We start from the raw sequence: 19,500 nt of genomic DNA, 5'->3' as shown, positions 1-19,500 counted from the left end.
CATATTAATTAAAAAAACCCTTTTGATTTATTTTGTGTGTGTGTGTGTCCATGCAATAAATCCCCTATTACTATGTCAAATTTTAGTTCCTGTTTCCCTTCAGATTTGGAAAGAAAAAAAATTAATTGCTTATGAACACTACCATCACTGTAGATAATGACTGATGATAACAGGTATGTACAGGGATGGTAAAATACTATAGCTCGTTTGTGACTGATTAGACATGTTTGTTGACTCGACATGGGATGATCATAGGCTGTGCTATTTTTTCTAAATGAGATTGTATAACAATGTTGATGCTTTTGTAACATTTTAGAATTTTCAAAAGCCATTGAGTCTTTTTTTCTTTTTAATACAAGAAAGCTAATTTTCTCATTGATCTTTTGTAGAACTAGCAAAACATAACTCCTATGAAAATTACCCACATTTAACTGGATAATTAATTTGCAAAAGGGAGGATCTGGTCCAAGAAGCAAATTAAACAAAGTGGGAAACCTAAGTAGTTCAGGAGGGGAGGGAAGGAGGGAAATGAGTGATAATTCAAATTTGCAAGGCAAATCTGTGGCAGATGACAACTGAAGGTCACAGTAACCTTGCAGAATATGACATATAAAACCTTGGAGTATTGTTCTTAAATGTTTCCCTAGGGGAACAGTCTCTCAAACAGTGGGAATGTTGCACTTACTTTTCTGAAAAATGTTTTTCTGAACAATTCAAGGCAAACCCATACTTAGGTTCTGTTAAGTCCTCTTTGTAGTGTTGGCATATCAACACAAATTTGAGTTTTGTCCAAATTTTGACCTTCACATGGCTTTTGCTCTTCCAGACTTGAATATTCAATACAAATTGAGTCTTTTGTTCCTTTTCATTTTTACCTAAATCCTGGAATTAAAAAGTATGATGCTGAGCCACATTGACCTTAACTGTAATTGCAGCACTTACTGAAACTCTAGCTCTGAGGACACCTGCATTTTTCTGAGGGGTTGCAGTTGACTTGAGAGATGCCAAGATTATACCATTTCTGTTACTCATGCATATATCAGCAAGAATGTATTAATGCCTGTGAGATGATCATGCTGAGCCAGAGTCACAGGTTATAGGAGCTAGAGGCACAGATTTTACCTTGCAAGCTGGATCTCTCACTACTTAAAACCTACAGATCCAGAGCATGCAATTTGATGTGTGACAAAAGATTATTATTCTGAAGATTTGTCATGGTCTTAAGAATTTAATTTCTATCAAATAGTAGGTGTAAAAATCCTGTTCCTGAAGTAATTATAGGGCTTGAAAAGGGACACAGTTTATACAATATATTATTTTACTCTGATTTCTAATAACTTGAACAATGGGGGGAAAATCAAATAACATGAAATAAAAATTCCTAAATTTCAGTTTGACGATAGTTTTTTATTGCCACTGGGAAAATTAAAATTAAAGGGTTAATTTAGAATGTATCAATGTATTTATATCAATAAGATTCCATAAAAGTGATGTATTTCACATTTGAGACAGGAAATTTGTTCTGTCTAAAATGAATAATTTTAAATAATTTCCAGTTCTTCCTATTCTTATTTGGACTAGGACAACCTGTCTTCCAAAAGAAGGCCTCATAGATGTTAACAACAGTTCTTAAAAATAAAAGGCATAATAGCTATGTGTTTATACAGAACATCAGAAAAATGTTCTAGAAAAAGTGAATTATTTGAAAAACAACTTTTGGGCTTTCTGAATGGGATCTTACCCTCTTTTTGGAATGAGGACATCAACAGAGAAGTATATGCAGAAACCTCAGAGGGAAATCCTTTAGAAAGGCACTTCTCACACAAGCAACTTTGAAGCAAGCAACACATAGGCACTGATTTGCTTCTGACTATGACCTAAGGTTTTCCATTAGCAGATGACAGGTATCCTTCTCCCATTTTCACTGTGTTAAATTGTTCACTTCACTGTCTCCTGCAGTACAGATTTACAGCTATATGCTGTGCACTCTGTGTATCAAATGTAACCGTCCTTTGCTCTCGAAAATAGAGCACTGCTGTAGCAACATGCTGGAGACAGCAGACCTGCTTATATGAGGAACTGCAAGGCATAATTATTTCTTTACCTTGCTGTGTATTTTTGAAGATCAGTGTAATGCCTCCTTTTGAGAGACAAAAAAAAAAAAGAGCTTGGTGTTCAGCTTGGGCCAGACAGTCTGAGCTGTTTAGAGGTAGAGGAAAACTGATTGGGGAACAGGACTTTATCCACTGTGATTGCACTGGTTTCACATTGCTGAACTGCAAAAAGATTAAACCAAAAAAGTTTTACTGAGCAATTAATAATTATCCAGTAATCCTCATCCAGCAGGGCTTGTCTTGTTGCTGCCTAGCAGGCAGAAGTGTAGATACAGTGTTTCAGAAGACTTCCCTATTGTAAAGATGCTTTTCTACACACTGCCATGCAGCAAAGGGAATTCTGTGTTGCATGTCTTTCAGACTCAAAATTTTCATTGCATAAACTATTGGTTATTTTCCTTGCATAAATTTTCTCTAGTTTCTGCACATTCAAGTATTTTTTTCTATTGGTAGTAAGTTGTAATCCTATACAAAACTGTAACCTTAAATTATTATTTTTGTTTTTATCCAGTTGCAGAGAGAATGATGAGAAAAATAAATCAATGTCCGATAATGTGCTATAAATCTTGGGGGATTTCTGGTGGGCTTAAGAGTGTCCTTGTAAAATAATGCTCTGATTGCACAGAGAAACGTCAGCCTGGGTAAATTATCTGAATAAAAGTGGCAGATAGATGTTATGGTAGTTATTCTTGAGGTCACCTTGAAAGCTGTGCCAAGAACAGGCCACAGTCCCAGTCTCACACTAAATACCAAGAAGAGCAGAAATTTAAAACATGCTTTCATTCTGTTTCTTCTTGTTTTTTAAAGGAAAGCCCCGAAGGGTGGGTTTTGACTGCAACATGTACTGTAAGGTCCAGATAAATTATGCTTATGTAGTGTGACCGTAGGCCTGTCAGTCAGTCAGAATTGCTGCTTCAGGTAGTATGGCACAAACAGTAGAGCTCTGTGAAGTACTTAACAGCTGCTAATTCAAAGGTATCAGAACAAGGTATTTATAGGTCTGAAATGTGATGGACAGGAACACAATATCTGCTGGTGCTAGACAAGAGTAGGGAACATACCATGGATGTCAGTAATGCAAACTCACCTTGCCCAGCTGTGTGATGAGGAGAAGCCAGGTCTGCTCACTCCACTCCTCTGCAGCACCTGACCTGCTGTGGGTTTATCCAAACATGGACAGGTATATCTTTCTTTTTATGGCTACATAAAGAAAACAGGAATCTTTTTTTTGCATGTAACCATTGTTGAGCTTCACTATGCATGTAAGAAGAGGAAGGTTTACATGATTCTTGCTCCTGCTCCCCAATTCCATTGTTCCCATCAGGCACTGAAAGTGAAATAAGGCAGCGCAAAAAAGACGACAGGTGCTACAAAAGGAAATGCATACAATTCCTTATTTCACAAAGGATATATGTGTTATTGACAGTAACAAAGACACAGTACTAGATCTAACCCACCCTCACACACTAAGCAGGATCAAGCATACTATCAGTAGACCATGGCCACCTGTTTGCAAACCATATTTTACCAAAACAAAGAACTACAGCAACAAAATATTAAAATCTTTGGACACTGTCCATGAAAAGTGTTTTCTGTCCTGGAGAAGTTTTTTTCTTTTATGGAATGCAAATTAAAGATATTTTTATACACTGGAAAAAAATAATAATTTACTCTCTGGCGCTGTCTGTTCACCAAACAATTATCAGTTATATACCAAACTATAGATCCTTTCCCCATTTCTATACTACTTAAACTTTTTGTTTCATCTTTACTTGCAAATCAAATCTTCCAAATAATTCATTAATGTTCCCTGAGTTTGGTTACACACTATTGTATCTGATGAAGTGTCAATCCATTCCTCTTTTGTCCACAAAGCCAGGTACTCTAAAAGGTGTTCAAGGCCAGGTTGGATGGGGCCCTAGGCAACCTTGTCCAGACCATGCCTGAAAGGTGGTGGCCCTGGCTGTGGCAGGGGGTTTGGAACTCTGTGATCTTTGGGGTCCCTTCCAACCCAGACCATTCTATGATTCTATGATATGGTCTTAGGAAATCCAAAAAGCTGTTACCCTTGAAACTTTCTGATATTTTCAAATTCAAAAAAAATCACTTGAGGGAATAAAAAATATGTGCATTTATGTGAACAGCTATGGGAATGAAAACTATTCTATAATTTCCCATTGTTGGGAGTTTTTGGTTTGGGTTTTTTTTCAATGTAAGGAATGTAAGGTTTGCTGTCCTGGGAATACTTTGGACATTACAGTAAAAATGAATTTTGGACATTTGGTAAGTTTCAGGGGATAATTGTGGCTAGTCAGATATCAGGAACAGGTCAAGGTTATGCCTTATAAAGTTATTCTTCAGTGAAATATCAGTCATTTTATTTCAATATTTTTAAAATGTTATCTCCTCTGGCATGCATCATTTTTTCCACCTAAAATTTAATTTATTAAATATTTGAATCCAGACAGCTTTTACATATGCCTTTTTGGTTCTTTGTTTTCCGAAAGATTAGAGCACAGATACTACTGAATGTTTGAATATTCTTTGACTCCTGCTTAATTTTCTCTCCTACTGTTGTGCACCAAACCTATGTTTTGATTTTCTCTTTCTGCATTTAGGGAATCTTATCTTGTTTCCTTTTATGTTCTTGTGCTTTTCTGATCTTATCCCTGAGGGGCTTGAGCTGTTCCTTTATATCCACGTTTAGACCTGTAATCTTCTTTTCACTTTTTGTTTCATTCTTTTTGAATTTTCAGGTCACTGGAGAAATTCTGATGCTTCCACAATAGTTTCTGACTATTCTGCCATTCTGTGCTTCACTGCTGTGTAACCCACCACTATGCATTAAATATCTTCTCTTTCACTAACTCCCAGCAGCTCTGCACTCCCTTGCCCTTAAAACTTTTTTTCTCTTCTCAGTAGACTATTCCCAGTACTCCTCGAACAGGTTGAAGTTTGCCTTCCCTCTCAGCCATCGCTTTCCTGCTCTTTTACCTTCATATTAATATTACTTCCCACAGCTTTTCTGTAATCTTTCACAATTTCTGTTGCTGAATCTACCCTTTGTTTACGTGTTCTGTTATTTTTGATAGTTGAAGCAAGATCTAAAACAGGAGCTCCCTTTACTCGCCAAAACAAAAGCTGCTCCCAAAAGATTCTGTGGACTGACTGTACTATCCTGCTTTGCTCCTTAGGTAGCTCCGAACAATTGCAATCTCATTTTCCTGCGAAGGCTTTGATTTTAGGAATATTGAGTCACTGCTCAAAAAATACGTAGCTATCTTCCCCTTTTCTAGTATTAATGTGTGAAAAAGTACACCTTTGATAGATGGTACACGTTCCTCTCTTGCTCTCACATCTTTGCATCTTTTTTAACAGTAATGGACCCCTGTGGTTTAGCTCAACAACTTTCTGGGATGCCATTTTCATTAGGTTTTGATTGTGCTTTTATAGTTCTTTCTGCTCACACCCGTTACGGGGTAGCTGTGTGGTAAAGTCCTAAAGGCTGGTCTACTACTTGACCCTCTCATGACTCTACTCATTCTCCTTTGCCTAAAATCAGATGGAAAAGTAGGCTTTTGTGTTCCCCCCATGCCCTTCCCCTCTGAGACTGTATCACTAATCTTATCTCTATTTAAAAGTCTCCTTCCCTGTGAGCACTCAAAGATATCCTTCCTCCTCCTTTTTGCATGGACATTAAATCTTTTTGCTGCCTATTTTGCATAATGCCATGCCAGACATCATGACACCTGTTTACTCTCCTCGGTCTTCTGAAATGTTGATCTCTGAATCACCTGTCTCCATCGGCCTCTAGGATCTTTATCACACTGTGCTATCTTCTGTTCTTCCACCACTGTGCTGTCAGATGCTTGCAGTCTCTGTTATGCTGCGTAGGATTCTATGTAGCAGTATCATTAGGCCCATCTAAATAAGTAACATGGTGAAGTAAACCAGAGAAATACCTTGTTTGTCTGTCTTATGGGTACAAGCACGGGCAGGCTCCTTCCTGAAAGGATGTGCAGTCTGCACTTCAGGGTAGCCAATGTCAGGACCTTCCAAAAGACCTTTAGGTAGTGACTTTTCTTTGTAAATAATCTTAGGTACCAGCACAGGCAAGAAGTGGTCTAGGGATACTGTTCCTGTTTTAGACGGTTCCACATGTGAGTGCTTTTTCTTTCAAGAAAAGGTAATAATAGAAAACTAAGAATAGAGTGAGTCAGAACAGAATTAAAATACAGCCTTGACTTTCTTGCCTCTTAGCCCCTCAGGAAATCACATGCTGATTGTACAGACTGCCTAGTGTTTTCTAAGTTCCTTTATTTTGAGTCCTTTCTGGGAAGCAGAGTGATTATGCCTTTGCTGTTGCAGGGACAGGCAGCTGACTCCCACCCTCGAAGCACTGGAATAAGCAGAACTTCAGTACAGCAAATACCTCTGGGGCAGAGTAATTATGTGATTTGAAATATGCCTTCTGCTCCAGTCTATATTCAATTTCAGCTTATCTCAGTTTTTTGGCCACTGGTCTCCTATAGTGATGTCCTAGGTGCAGAACAACAGACAAACATGGGCTAAGAAGAGCATATTTTTAAAATTTTATAAATGTGCAGCTGTACAATTTGACCAGTTTCCTGTGGTTTTTCACTGAACATGCCACATCAATGTACTTTTGAGGAGTAAAGGATGAGGTTCTCTTGTTTCTAATCATGGTGCCATATTTTATTAGGTATTGTATTTGGCAATGTTTACATCACTGTTAAAATTGTGTCAGCAAAATCAGTACTTTCAATTTCATAAGCTACAGGGGGTTTTGGGTGTGGAAACCAATCACAACACTTTGATTTGATTTGAAAATAAATTTGAAAGCCCCCCTCCCTGGCAGTGTTCAAGGCCAGAGATGGGGCTTTGGGCAACCTGATCTAGTGGAGGGTGTTCCTGCCCATGGCAGGAAGGTAGGAAGTAGCTGGACATTGAGGTTCCGTCCAACCCAAACCACTGCATGATTGCATGATTATAGTCTCCATCAACCATTAGTATTTCTTTTATTAAAATAAAATATCCATTTAGGTTTTTAAATGTTTTATATTAACCATGACAAACTAGAGCTGAAGTATTCTTGCTTTTTGTGAAGCTTTTTAAATTTTCCATAGGTCAGTAAAAAAAGGCGAAACAAGAATAGGGTTCAAATAAGTAATTTGAAAATCAACAGATATTTTAACATTTGCCGTTAGTACCATATTTCTCATGCATTACCTCTTGCTAATTTGGCTAAGTTTGCATTGAGATTGATCTTTTTAATATATACTGGTACTGCTATTCATGCTAATTTTGATGATTTAATTTGACCCATACAGAAAGCCACCTTTCTAGGGCATTTCAGAAGTTGTCACAGCTGCCTGCAAGCGTATTCAGCAGTTTAAGGTTAGTATGCTCAAGAGTTAGACCCTGGAAATGTCCATTCAGACTGAGGCCTCACACTTCAGTCACACACTTAAGACTCCTGCAAGAGTGCTGACTGTATAATTTATTCCTAATTATCTTGTGCAATGACAGTGGCAGAGGGATCACACTGAGCAGTATCTAGGGTAGGGTTTGCCTCTTCTAATTGCCCTGAGTATTACCTGCTTACAGAGAAACCTGCTGCTCCCTGAGTGTGGCCGTATCTGGTTCCTAATTGCCAGCAATTCCTTAGCTCCTTGTGCTTGCTTCAATCTGGATGCAGTCAACATTAATGCCAGTGTTAGAAGTATTATAAAATCTCTCTATATAATTCCTCTTTAATTAGCATCCTATTATCTTAAATTGCTTCAACATTTTTATTTTATTTTTTTTTCTAAAGCTCCTCCATTCTTTTAGTAATACCCTTTGTGTACAACTGCCTAAGTATTTCACCACTGGTTGGATCTGCTACAGGTTTTTTTACTTTGTTATTTAATAGCTTATTCAAAAGGAGAGAAAAGCACAGTGGGCTCTCAGTAGAGTGTAGTGATATCGGTGTTAGTGTTCTCAGGGTTTTTCTTTCTCTGGAGCATAATGGTTGAACTAAGTCTTGCAGTGAAGAGCAAACCTACTGGGCTAATGGCAATAAACTTGGAAACAGTGAGAGATTTGTTCATTCAAGTTCAATGTGTGAATAGTTCCCTGCAGCTCTAATTAGGACCCTGGTTCTGAATAGATAATTAAATATCAGATTGGTTATCCAAGTGAGGGGATTAAGGAGAAAATATACCATTCACATTTATAGGAAAATGCAAAGTTCCTCATTTCTGTTGTTTGACTAATGTTACAGTGAACTCCATCTGAAATACCTTTCAACGTGCCTGTGCAAGACAGAAGGAGACACAGATGAAATGTGTCTGCACTGCGTCTCTCACGGCAATGATGCACTGCATAAGATAAAGCTGAAATTTTATCTTTAAGAAAGATATTCCTTATCCTTTGGAAACACGAGCATTACTGCGTACCAATCAAAATAAAAACAGTTCCAGCATTTCAAATGGTGGATTGTCTGTTTGGACACCTCTCCCTCACTCCCCCACCCTCAGTTATTTCATGGGTGGCTGAGTGCAAACTGCACTATGGGACATACATATTTGCGCTCTAAGCACTGTTTCTCAGGTGGATGGGAAAGTTTAAATTTAGTAATCTAATCACCTCAAGCAGATACCCTGAAATCACACGTTTTGCAAGGTTTTAATATGTGTGAAATACCTTTGACAAAACCCACCTGTTTCTTTGAAGTTTCAGTGCTTCCCAAGGCTAACCCTCCATTCATTTTTTTTCAAGTGTTTTAAGATTTTTTTTGGCATCTCATTTGTATGCCAAATACAAATTCTGATAATGCTTATATTGACATAGCCATATAGTTCAGACAAGCAGTGCAGAACTTAAGACCGGAGAGGTCTAGAAAAAAAATATTGACTGGAAGATTGTTTTAGAAATTTTAAGATTGTGCACTAGTAAATATTTCTTACCATTTTCCAAAAGAAGATTTCATACATCCTTTTGTTTAGAGGACACAAAGCTATTTGTGCTTAGTGACAGAATAAAGGTTAATTGATTGTCCTGGTTTTGATGAAAATTAGAAAGGAGAATGGAAATTTCCTATGTGTCAAGAAGTCATTGGTAATGACAGAATAACCTGAAACATGTCAATGCCTCGGGCTGTTCAGTCTCTCAGACATGCTGATGTGCCCTTACTTCTACTCCTCATCCCTCTTTAGGTATGAAAAGCAAACATTCTGTTTCTACGCAGCCTTTCAGCCATTTTCTTCCATTCACAGAAAACAATTCAATTACAGTAAATTTCATGGTGGGTTTCTTCTTTCTACACCAGCACATAGGCTAGATGAGACAGTGTGTGACTATTTGCCTAAGTTTTCAAAGTCTAGACTTCATTAATTTCAAGAACAGAAATGTTTGTGATAACCTAGCCTGACTATTTTTGTTGCACTGGTAATCTCATTTCCAATTTCATCCAATAATTCATTGTAAAGGGTGACTGACAGAGCAAAAGGTCCCTTTTCTAAAATCATGATTGCCTACCTCCTAATCCCTTGAAACTTCTTTCTGCCACCAGTCTTGACAATTTGTAAATGTTATGGCAGCATCGGGTATACATACTGAATATAAACAATTTATCATGCCTTTATGAACTATGGATCAGGAATCACTAATGTTTTTCATGACCTGCACTGTTAAAACTTGAAATATCATATGTGTTTTCTATTCACATTTGTTTACTCAAAGTTAGGAAGCTGATGCTGATATTTTCTGAAAAAGAAGATTCCATAATGACAAAATACAGTCAGTATACTTAGAGGCATTCCTCTGGGAAGAAAAAGCAGTTGGTAATGCAGTATCCTGAAGTAAATAGTATCCTGAAAGTCTCAGTGGTACCACAAGTTCATTGTATGTCAGTGTGAATTAGAGGAAACTCAAAAACATCAGAACAAGAAGAACAATATATTTTTTCACATTGTAATGAAAAATAAATTAAATTTATTCTAGAAGTTGCCTTTAATAAACATTAAAGCATACCTGGAAGACTATAGCGCCAATGAAAAGTGAAACAAAAATAGAAAAGATTGTATGAATAGAATTATTTTTCTTGATGTTCACAAACACTGTAATTTGTCATCTTTGCTACTGCATTTCTTCTTTATTGAGAGATGATATCTAGGGACTTTTTAGTGGGCCCTGATGTATGAGTTCTCTTCTTGAGTTTCATACCAAATTAGTAGTGGAACTTTTATTTTGCCACATAAATATCTGATTAGATATTTCTCATAGTAACACTTAACACAATAAATAGATACGGCTTTCAAAGGCTTCTGTACATATTGTAATATACATTAAGATCAATCAACGGATATTTTCAAATCTATATTCCCTTTGTCAACATAAGTTCATTAAGCGTTAAGTATAGGTTGTTTCCTGTATGATTAAAAAAGTAATAAAGCATATGTATTTTTTAAATTCTGTACAAGAAGAATTATACTGTAAGTCTTAACCTCTTTTGTGAGCTGATCGCAGGTTTTGTTTGTGCAACAGTTGCTAACGAAATACAATTACTAATGATGTCATTATTTCATATGATACTTTTAATTACAATGCTTACTTCATCAGTCACACCCCACATAACTGTTTCCTTTGAAACAGAAAGTATTACACCAAAAATTTTTCATATAGGCTGGACTGGAACCTTTTGGCTCTTCACCATAGTTTGGAACTGTTCATATCTTAGTTCTTCATATAGATGTGTGGACCTTCACCTGCTAGGTGAAGATCAACAGCTGAGAAGCTGTGCTGAAGGTAGCATCAAAGTCCAACAAAAAAATTAAAACTGTCCTGGCTTACATTGGACACTGTCACCTTTCTAACTGTCAGTCTCTTGGGAATGTCTTTTTAATTTATTCCATTGCATTTTTAATGATGTAATGCTTGAGTTCCTAGGTTGTTCTGCAATATTTTGATATACTGATAACAGCCCCGAAATTTGTGTAATCTTTGGAACATTTTCTTTTTTGTATCAAGACTGTTTGATGTAAACAAAAGGAAATGTTACAAAGGCCAAGAATATTAGAATTATGATAATTCATTAGAATAAATGAATTTTGCTCATTGCAGCATCTCTGTCCTGATCCCTGATCAGGTAACTTCAGATGCCTTTGAAAGAAAGGTTAGATGTAAAGACCCAAAGAGCACTGTGGACCATTTCTGTATGTTGTCTATTTTTAATGTGGCTTCAGTGTGTAATAAGTAGACTAACTAGGGATTGTTATCAAACCTTCTATGACTGTAAATAAGTAACTAGGGCAAAGGGGAACCATTGTTTCATCACTAGGAACAACCTGAAAGAACTTCAGCGCTTGCTGAGTTGGTGCCTGTGGCAGACTATGGCTGTGAATAGGCAACCAAGGCAAAGGGGAACCATTGTTTTATCATTAGCAACATCCTGATAGGATTAAATGAGTTAACCAAATAAGACACTGAACACAAGGTAGAGGAGGACTACGAGAGACCAGGACGACCCCCACTACCAGCTTACACGGCCACAGAAAAACACCAGGATATGCCACGTGTACCCGGAACTACGGGACTATAAAAAGGGGACTCCAGAGGGGTGAGGCGCGTGCCGTTTGCAGGAGCAAGGGTCTCCTCCAGAGGCCCAGCGCTGTTTTGCCTGCTCACATCTTGCTTAAATAAATTATGTTTGGAAATTTACAAATTTGTCACTGCCGTTTATAACACGCAGCCTTCTCCCAAGGGATTTCAGCTCTTTTCCCAACAGAAAAAAACAAAAGCCCCCGGGGTCCGCAGCCTTATCCCAAGGGATTTCAGCTCTTCTCCCACCAGACAAAAGAAAAAAAAACCCTGTGTCAGCAGCCTTATCCCAAATGATTTCAGCTCTTCTCCCACCAGACAAAAGAAAAAAAAACCCTGTGTCAGCAGCCTTATCCCAAATGATTTCAGCTCTTTTCCCACCAAACAAACAAAAAAAAAAGCCCCCGGTGTCCGCAGCCGTGTCCCAAGGGATTTCAGCTCTTTTCCAACCAAACAAAAAAAAAGCCCCCGGTGTCCGCAGCCGTGTCCCAAGGGATTTCAGCTCTTTTCCTTCAAAAACCGCTGTCTTTCTCTCAACCCACAAGTTCACCTCTTTTTCCTTTCTGATTCTCTCCCCCATCCCACTGGGGTGGAGAAGTGTGAGCAAATGGCTGCTGCTTATTTAGCTGCCAGCTGGGTTAAACCAACATCTTATTATCAGCTGGTTCCCGTTACGGATGCCAAAATCTCTGTTTTTAAAAGGGCAGATGTCACCGCCATGGGAATGCCACAGAGCTGCAATTGCTGAGTTGTTATGGTGCTGGATAGACCTGGCTCAGGGAGGGAGGCTTCACACACACACAGGGATGGAAGTACCCAAGTAAGGATAGAATGCAATTTTCCAAGGATACCTTCATTTATGGGTATGATTTCTAAAAGGTTTTAGGAAGATCATTACGACTGTAAACTGAGGCATAAACCAGCAAGCAATTCATGGTACAATTAGAATGGGAGATAAACGGATTAATAAATCTCCTGCACAAGCATCAACTTCAGAAGCTGCTGCGTTCATCAAAGGCTTCTGCTGACATGATACATTCCTGAAGGAGAATCTGGATTTACTGTTTGCTTTGGACGCACACTCACTATCATTCCGCCAAAATGACGTGTGGAAAATAGACTCTGTAACTCCAAAGTTATAAAGCAGGTATGTTTATTCAGCACTGGCTGCACGGGGCATCTCTCCACCACAAACGTGCACACCCCACACAGCAAGCCGTTCGTGTATTTATACAATCTAATGATGAATATTCATTTACACCTATACATATTAATTACCTGTGCCCGCCTACCCTCGCCTCGTATGCTAATTAGTTTATCATCTTTCGCACTTGCGCAGATCCTAAAAAAAATGGTGGGCCTGCCTGGGTCTCCGGTGGTCCATGGGATGAAGGCCCCGAGTCTTCCTCACGATGGACTTTTCAACTTCCTTGCCTGGAACGCAAGAATCCTGCCAACTTGCAGTATTCTTATCCGTTTGGACTAATTTATGTCCGTATAGGGGGACCTATGGATGTATTCCAGCCATCTGTTCCTTCATTAACGAAGAGATAATTGACATCTCTGTGATGGATGTTATCCTGTTCCCATTCTGTCTCCTGAATCCTAAATTCCTACAGCTGTTCCCTACAAAATCTACCTCCCTGCAAGCCAGTTCCTGTGGGCCTCCTTATCTGTTTCTTTAAGCTACAAAATTACCTGACTTAAATCTGGTGAAATATTCTTTCTATTTCTATAGCCCCCCCCCCCCCCATATCAGGGTAACAATTTTCTGGGTTTTACTTGATACCAGTTTAATGTTGCATTGGACATTGTTGTAAAATGCATTAGAATTTTTATTATTCAGAGGTGATGAGGGAACCGATTGTTTCCAGGAAAGCTCGGCCAAGGACACGGTTATTTTGGCATCTTTCCATCAATGGGGCTGGCAGCACCTGAGTCAGTGCTGGCAGCTTCTCTGCCCAGCGCCCCAGTTGCGAGCCGGGCAGGAGGAGAAGCGGGCAAGTGTGTGGCTGCTGGGCAACAGGTCAAAGCAGGGGTGCGTGAGCAGCGCTGCTCTCGCCTTAAGGGCCAGCGCAGCTGAGGCGGGAAACTTCCTGGCCGGGCCCGCGCCGCTTCCGCTGCCGCGCGGGACTCGCTGTGCCTGGAGCGCGGCCGGCCGTTGCCTAGCGACCATGACGCGGAGTCGCCGGAGGACCGAGGAGCATGCGCAGAAAGGCGCAGTGAAGCTGCCCGGAGGAGCCTGCGCATGCGCCTTGGAGCACCGTGGTCAAGTGACGAGGGGTTGACCGCAGCTGCGGGCACGAACCGGCGCATGCGCAGTAGATCGCGCGTTATCCGCTCGGTGCTGCGCCCGGGTGGCCGCTGCGTTCTGCCTCCGCGCGCACTCGCCGGGTTCCTGCGCTGAAGCTGCCCCGAGGAGCCTCCCGCGCTTTCCGGGGCGATGAGGGGCCCCGTCGGGACGCCGGCAAGTGCGCCGTGCGCCCGCGCAGTGAGGCTCGCCCAGGTCCCGGCATCCGCCGCGGAGCGCGCGGAATTCGCCTCGGTTCTCGCCGCCGGTCCCGGCTGCGTGACGCCGCGCTGCGTGCCGGGCGCTCCCTCCCGGGGAGGCGCCGGTTCCGCCGCCCGTCGCGGGGTCGGCCGGGGCCGGGCGGTCGGCGGGTCGCGGCGCGAGTGGTCGCGGCGGGCCGGGGGCCGGTGCGGGGCGCGCGGGCGGCGAGGCGCAGCGCGTTCCAGCCTCCCCCCCCCCCCCAGCCGCGGCCGGTGTTCTCCCGGCGCCGGTCCGTGCCGGGACGTGTCTCCGCGGCTTCCGGCGGGGGGTCTGGGCCGGGAGGGGGGGCTCCGCGCTTGGCGGGCAGTGCGCGGAGGGGGTCGCGGCGGGGGCTCGGGGTGCGGCCGGGCCAGAGCTCCCCTTCCCCGAGCAGCCGGCACGGGAGACACGAGGCATCGAAGGGGCCGGCGGGGCGGGGCGCTACTGGGCTCTTTCCGGTCAGTCTGAGCGTGTCCGGGCCGTACACGGCCGGGGTTTGTTTTTCGGGGTTGTGGTTTTCGCGGGGTTTTGGGGGTACGGGGGTTCTGTGGGGCTTTGCGTTGGGGCTGGGGTTAGTGGGGTCGGTGCGGGCTTGTGGGGTTGTTTTAGCTGGGTAGGGGAAGCTGGTCGGGGCTGGCAGGTTTGGGGGGATTTTGGGGTGTCTGTGGGGTTTGTGTGGGTCTGTGTCTCTCTCTAGTTGCGGCTTGTGGCTTTTCTGTCTCGTGGGGTTGTTTTGGCAGAGGAGGGCTTAGGGCTCCTGTTGTGGTTGCTGTGGCGTTCAGTGGTTATTGGGGGTTGTTGTGGTGTCTGGGGTTTCCGGGTTTGTTGGTGTCTTTGGCTTGGTGGTTATTTGGCTTTGTTCTCTTGTTGGTTTTGTGGTCTGGGATTTTTTTTCCTGGTTTTAATTGGGTTTTTGGAGGTTCTGTGGCTCGCAGGGTTTTTAAAAGCTTTTCCCGTAAATGAAAATGGAGCACAGGTTCTGCTCTGCCTTTTGTTTCCTTGTCAGCAAACATGTGCAGCCTCAGCTACTGCACCAGACGGGCCCTGGCAAGTAGGTCTTGCACTCGGGTGTCTCTGTTGGGAACGGTGACGTTGGTCTGGGCTCTGCTGGAGAGGAGGAGCTGGTCTGGACTTGTGCTTTGCCCTTGCAGATGCCGTCCTGGAGAAGGCCGTGCGCAAGCGCCTTCTGAAGCCGTTGAAGGGCCCCACTGAAGCCCCGTTGAGAGAGTTTCACGCCGCAGACGTCTCTTGGAAAGAGCGACAGGAAAACCTGCAGCTGGTGCGGCAGAGGAACGCTCAGGAGCCGGGCGTGCTTGTTCCACAGCCAGACGTGGGAAAGATTGGAGTCAAGTCGGTGACCGTGCAGAAAATGCATTGAGCGGAAAAGCGAGTCCTGCTGCTGCTGCTGAGAGTCTGCAGACGGGTTTAGGGGCTCTGGAGGATGAGTCAGGTACAGTGCTTCGAGTGGCAGGGTGACACATGAGCTTCAAAAGTGAGGTCCTTTCACCCCAGCCCCCAACTGAGCGCAGCATGCGCGGGTGCTCTCTGCAAGGGGAAGGAGGTTGGAAAGGGGGTGGGGGGCCGAAGCAAAACGCCCAGTGTCTGCAGTCATGTCCCAAGTGATTTCAGCTCCTTGCCCCCAGAAAAAACCTTTATTCATAGCCCCAGTGTCTGTAGTCATGTCCCAAGTGATTTCAGCTCCTTGCCCCCAGAAAAAACCTTTATTCATAGCCCCAGTGTCTGTAGTCATGTCCCAAGTGATTTCAGCTCCTTGCCCCCAGAAAAAACCTTTATTCATAGCCCCAGTGTCTGTAGTCATGTCCCAAGTGATTTCAGCTCCTTGCCCCCAGAAAAAACCTTTATTCATAGCCCCAGTGTCTGTAGTCATGTCCCAAGTGATTTCAGCTCCTTGCCCTCAAAAAATTCCCATTTATTCGCAGCCCCAGTGTCTGTAGTCATGTCCCAAGGGACTTCAGTTCTTTTCCTTCAAAATATCCCATTCGCTCACGCATGTGTGAATCCAGTGAACCCAGTATTTCCGCCATGATGGTGGCGCATGACAAAAAAGATGACTCCAGCCGGTTTTGACCAGGCCTGGAGACCCACCTCAAGCTTAATTTGCTAAGTAATGGGTGATGGGGTGGGAAAGCTGTGGCCTTATGTCTCAACATTGCTAAAATGTTGCATTAAGATGCTTGTAAAGGGTTAAGGAAGGCTTGCCAGCAGGATGGCTTGAAGTGCCACAGGGTGACCTGCCATAAACAATGCCTGGCTTGAGCGACTCTGCCTCACTGATAAAGAAGAAACACCAGTTGGGGCATAAGTTTGAGTCTAACACCGTATTTTAAGTAAATTACACACTCAAGGACTATGTGCTCTGTGGATATAAAATGACTTCTTTGACAAGTTCCAGTACCCCCCTCCTCCTTACCTGTTCAATGAATTCCTTGCCTGTCTCTAATTGGTCACAAATGCAGGCAAAGCGTTTCATTGTAACTAGTTCAAGCTCCCCCTTGTTTGAAGGTACACACAACCTGCTGAAACCCAACTTGTGGTTTGGATCAGAGCCAAGGGGCAACTGAGTCTGTGCAAGACAGAAGGTTACTTGCGGTGAGGAAGAGGAGCCATCTGACTTCATCCCCAGGACCCTCAACCACCATCACCAAACAGCAGTGCGCAGGCACAGTGGGGAGGAGTGATGGAAATCGCTTCTTGGAGCTCATTTTAATATGAAACGGGACAGGTTATGAATGTGTTTACGTGTCTGAGGTAACCTAATGATTTCTGACTAAGGATATGGTATAAAAGTGCCACAGACTCTGACCAAAGGTGTGCCTACTTTGTTAGGTCACCTGCTCTTGCAAGAATGTATAATAAATTATTGTTACACTAATGTGTCTGCCTCAAGTCCTTTCTTTAGGACCATTGGCATTTCTAACGTATGTAAACCAGATTTAACTAACCTGCTGCTGTAGAGAGGATTTGGCCAGTGGCCAGTGAGGAGATAGAAGTTGCAATTGAAATAGTAAACACAGTGACAGAGCAGAGCGCTTGTGAGATAAATGTTAGACAAAACTTTCATCTTAAAAGGAGTGAAAAAAGTGTTTGGAACTTTGAACAAATAAAATAGTCCTTGTTGGCTGAATCCACCTGATTTCACAAAGACAGAACTTTCTACTGTCCTCCTGGCTGCTACTCACAAATCCTGTTACATCATAGAAATGGCTGATTTAATAATTAATTTCTTTTCCTAATAGAGTTTGCAGAAATCCACATTCTGACTAGCTACACTGTATGTGCATATAAACACGAGTACCAACATACATATGGATATCTGGTTTAATTTTAGATGTCATGTTTCTAGTCTAGAAAGGTGACAGCGCTGAAGAAAGTTCTATGAAGGCAAAGGATTTGGTGATCATAATCCATGACATTTTACACTCTGTCATTTCCAGAGGCAGTTTAGTGCTGACTACTGAAAAATGCAGGAGGTTCATGCAGCAAAAGGCACATCACTCAGTAGGATAGATTTCATTCAGACCACTATTTCCATGTATACAGTAACACAATCTGCCAACATTTTCTAGGGTCAGTGCTGTGCCAATACTTTTTGTCAGGGCTGCCAAGTGAACTTCATGGCTCTAGGACATTTGAAATCACTCGAATCTCAAATATATGGTGTTGCAACACAGCCTGTTGTACATCAGCATCTGCGATTTGAAACTGTTTCACATCTTTTCTGCAGAGTATTTATAGAAATTATTAATATAACTTTGCTGTGCCCCTGAAGTAACAAGTGCATACGCTTTCCTTCTCACTCCCACTGGAGTTGAAATCGCAGACATATCACATTGTACATCTAACCAAGTTTCAAAAATTCTGGTTCCTTTAACCAATGTGTGAGGGGCAATTGCAAGGAGGCTACTGACCTCCTAATGTTAAGGGGGTTTTGCATGATTTTTGCACTAATACTTAGCATTTGATCCACTTGTTTTCTTTCTTGGAAGACAGAGGAAGCCTTGGCTCTCCAACAACCTCTTATCCATCCCAAGCTTCCTGGAGGGAACAGCCCAATGCACCAAAGTTATTAGACCTTCATTTACTATAGGTGGAATGTTAAAAAAAACCCCCAAACTTCCTCTGTCTCTCCTTTCTATACCAAGACACGAAATGCCTCAAAGAGACTCCCTGACAAGAGGAATAAGCCACAGTCGCTCTGTGCAGTTTCTCAAGCTTTTGAATATTCCCTTAGGCAGACAAGTTACTATTTTCTAGCATATGCATGCAGTTTAACTGTGTGAAAGCGGCTGGAGTACCGTCAGACTAAACTAGGGGGCGGATTTTATCTGTTCATTTTACTGCTGCTCAGTGGTAAAGACTAGGAGAATAAAGCCTCTTTTCCCCTCCCTTCCCTTTTCTGAGAAAATACAGTTCTTTCATAGTTACATTCCACTACTTGATGTTTTTGTTGACAGCATCTATCAATGTTGCTCATATTTCAACACCTCTGAAAAGTTTAAGCTTGTTTAAGCTTGCCTTGATGCTATGATTGTAACAAATTATACAAGTAGGGTTTGATTTGAGAGGCTCCTTCGGAGGATTTCATAAATTCATTACAAGTTTTATGCTGAATCTGATTTATGTCTAAAGTTAGTGGATAAAAAAAACCCACTGCATTTGGACAAATGGATGTCATTTACTCTTCCATCAGAAATGAAGAAAAAAAAAAGGCAAAAAGGAGTAATTTTAAATTCTCCCAAGGTCAAAGCTCATCTAAGCTTTCTGCTTAACTCTTACCCTTTCATCTCCCTTTGGCCACTTTAGTTCCTGACAGATAACAAGCCCTCAGCAGAGAGGAGAGAGCAAGGAGCTTGCTTGCAAGCGACTGGGGCACCTGTATTAACCTAACCGTCTGAACTCTGAACTAACTTCTACTGACATAGCTCTGGATCGAGTTAGGCTGTGTGTCTGTAATGAAGTAACAGAATTCAAAATCTATTTATGGGATGGAAACATTATCTCAACTCCATGAATGAGAATTGAGCAAGGCTCCCTTTGGCGTTTCTGTATTAGGAGATGAGATAATTCCTGAGCTTTGACAGCTCCCTTCGCTGATCTCGAAGAGCACATCTGTTCTGATGAATCCCAAACATGTCCATCCATGGAAGATAAGGATGGGCTCAGTGACAAAAATCTAGTTACCAATTACTGCTGGGAAGACAGACACACACAGTCTGTTGCAAGTGTTACATA

At 42.1% G+C, this 19,500-nt stretch overlaps 1 long non-coding RNA gene across 2 annotated transcripts; it reads left to right on the top strand.

Annotated features, from left to right (window-relative positions):
• Positions 1 to 14,078: 14,078 nt before the first annotated feature.
• On the top strand, positions 14,079 to 17,180 carry LOC311204745. 2 transcript variants are annotated; one of them, XR_014618108.1, is made up of 3 exons: positions 14,079 to 14,184; positions 15,399 to 15,697; positions 16,771 to 17,180. It is a non-coding gene; the product is annotated as an uncharacterized lncRNA (long non-coding RNA). The 2 variants fall into 2 exon arrangements; XR_014618109.1 differs by lacking the exon at positions 14,079 to 14,184 and adding an exon at positions 15,018 to 15,298.
• The last annotated feature ends 2,320 nt before the right edge of the window (positions 17,181 to 19,500 follow it).

The sequence above is a fragment of the Gallinula chloropus genome, assembly GCF_964237585.1.
Source record: "Gallinula chloropus genome assembly, contig: HAP1_SCAFFOLD_94, whole genome shotgun sequence".
NCBI lineage: Eukaryota > Metazoa > Chordata > Aves > Gruiformes > Rallidae > Gallinula > Gallinula chloropus.
The sequence above is the reverse complement of the archived record's forward strand: the minus strand, read 5'-3'. Positions and strand labels throughout refer to the sequence as shown.